Source organism: Anarrhichthys ocellatus, unplaced genomic scaffold (assembly GCF_004355925.1).
Source record: "Anarrhichthys ocellatus isolate YVR2014 unplaced genomic scaffold, GSC_Weel_1.0 scaffold65, whole genome shotgun sequence".
In the NCBI taxonomy this organism is placed as follows: Eukaryota; Metazoa; Chordata; class Actinopteri; order Perciformes; family Anarhichadidae; genus Anarrhichthys; species Anarrhichthys ocellatus.
Genome location: NW_022280095.1, coordinates 2,012,254 through 2,014,338, shown reverse-complemented (window position 1 = coordinate 2,014,338; position 2,085 = coordinate 2,012,254). Strand labels below are relative to the sequence as shown.

General features: G+C 42.4%; 1 protein-coding gene across 1 annotated transcript in view; it reads left to right on the top strand.

Moving 5' to 3' along the window:
* Positions 1-2,085, top strand: part of fryb (furry homolog b (Drosophila)) — a 50,109-nt gene that overhangs the window by 671 nt on the left and 47,353 nt on the right. The gene's annotated exons all lie outside the window — the stretch shown is intronic.

Sequence of the window (2,085 nt, the reverse complement as noted above, 5' to 3'; positions counted from 1 at the left end):
TATATACACACATACACATACACACACATACCATCTCGTGGGGTAACATAACCTACATGTCTGAGCCTTTGGACCACTCACTGGTGTGGTGTTTTTCCCTCATTGTGGAGATGATTAGCTGGTGGATTAACACACATCCTTCACATTGTGAAACTTAAAATGGGTTATGATCCATCATCCCGCCTGAGTAGCTGTGGCACTTTATTATTCAGCAGCTGAGATGCTCAGGAGTCAGGGTGAATATTTAGTGAGAGAAAGCCAGTGTTACAGCATGTATTATTTACACGCACTCATATGCAGCAGGCACCATTGTGGACTGCACAATCTCGCAAAACTGAATCATATTGATTTATATGTATATTTTTTTTATGATTGGGTTGACGCTGGAAAGCCACATGCTTCAGTGAGTTTCCTGAGAAGTTAATTAGTAGCTATCAGGATGATTGTACCTCTTCCCTTTGCCTAGATCTCCTCCTGCAGCCGGATCCATTCATGCTCCTATTTTAAGCCAATTCCTCCTCATTATTCACCCCCCCTCCCCTCCTATAACTCAATCACCTCCCTCTCCATCTCTCCAGCTGTTTGGCACAGCCAGTCGGCAAACGGCGACCCAGTTATCTCCATTGTTCTGTGTCTGGACTGAGTAAGACAGACAGACAGACAGCATGTCATGTGTGTCACAGTGCTTCCCCTCACTCCCATATCTGTTCTCAATTTACAAAAACCTATAGCTTAGCAGTTCTCTCCTCTACACTAGACCATTGTACTGCCCTGAAGTATTAGCATAAGGTTGTAATTGGTTGTTTTTAAGGTATAAAGCAAGAATTCAGTGGAGCTGCTTGATGCTAAAGCATTTTAAAGAATGTGAGGATTTCCTACTGACTTAGATGTAGTAATCTTTTCTAATCACATGGATGTTGGGCAGCATGTGGAGGTGTGTTATGGTGCGCTGGGGGGTTCATTCGGTAGCCAGTGCTAGTGCAATATATACCACACCACTAGCAGGTATCAATTTATTGTTTTTCAATACCATCATGGAAGGATAAAAGAAATGTGATAAGAAACTAATCGAAAAAATAGTAGTTTAAAATGTGACTTTGGTCTCTCTTTTCATTTCCATGCAGTTCAGTGTAATAAACTGGATTAATCAACACGTTGCATGTTGGTGTGTCAAAACCTTTAAAATGCCATTTTTTCAGGAACAGCGAGGAAGACCTTATAGTTTCAGTGTGGTTGCAGCTGTGCCAGTCTTCTATTCTCTATGGTGCGCCCACAAGGAACGACTACAAACCAACCATCTAATCATGATGACAGGACCACAATACCTACGAGAGTCTATTTATTATGTTTTAAATGTTTGGCATTTTCTTTTGTGCTTACTTGACAGTCGAGAGTGACGAGAAACGGGAGGAAGAGAGAGAGAGGGAGTTTGACATAGTGACAAACATCTTGGGCTCAAGGCAGTGACGCTGTGGTTAAATGGTTAGGTATGTGTGTTCAAGCTCATGGTCAATGTTTTTACCCACAGTGCACTGTTCTAGCTCTGTTGCTCAGTCATGTGTGCAGGCCACTGATCACTTCGATCACTGTACTGATGTTGCTGAGACACATACACAAGTACACACACTCTCACACACACACTCTCACACACACACACACACACACACACACACACACACAGACAGACAGATTCGGTACACACTCGAGCTCCTCACCGTCACACGGAAGAGATTTGATTGTTTTGGTGGTCGAGCTCATCTCCTGAATATTGCAAACAGAATATCTCTTATATTTCAAATAATCAGATAAGCCTGGCTGAGCCGTGTGTGTTGATGTAACTATCGCGACGTTTGGTTGGGAATTAATTAATCTCACTTGTGTGTTTTGGTGTGTTTGATTTATAGGATTTGATTTCAGGACGTCTGATAATTAGTCAGGGAATGTTGTTTAACTGCTGTTAGATGTGATATAGCTCTGAGGCTGTTTGCAGATGCATTAGTCTGCACATTAGAGACCCAAGAGATCTGCTTAACGCAGCTCAATATACTGTGTGTGTGTGTGTGTGTGTGTGTGTGTGTGTGTGTG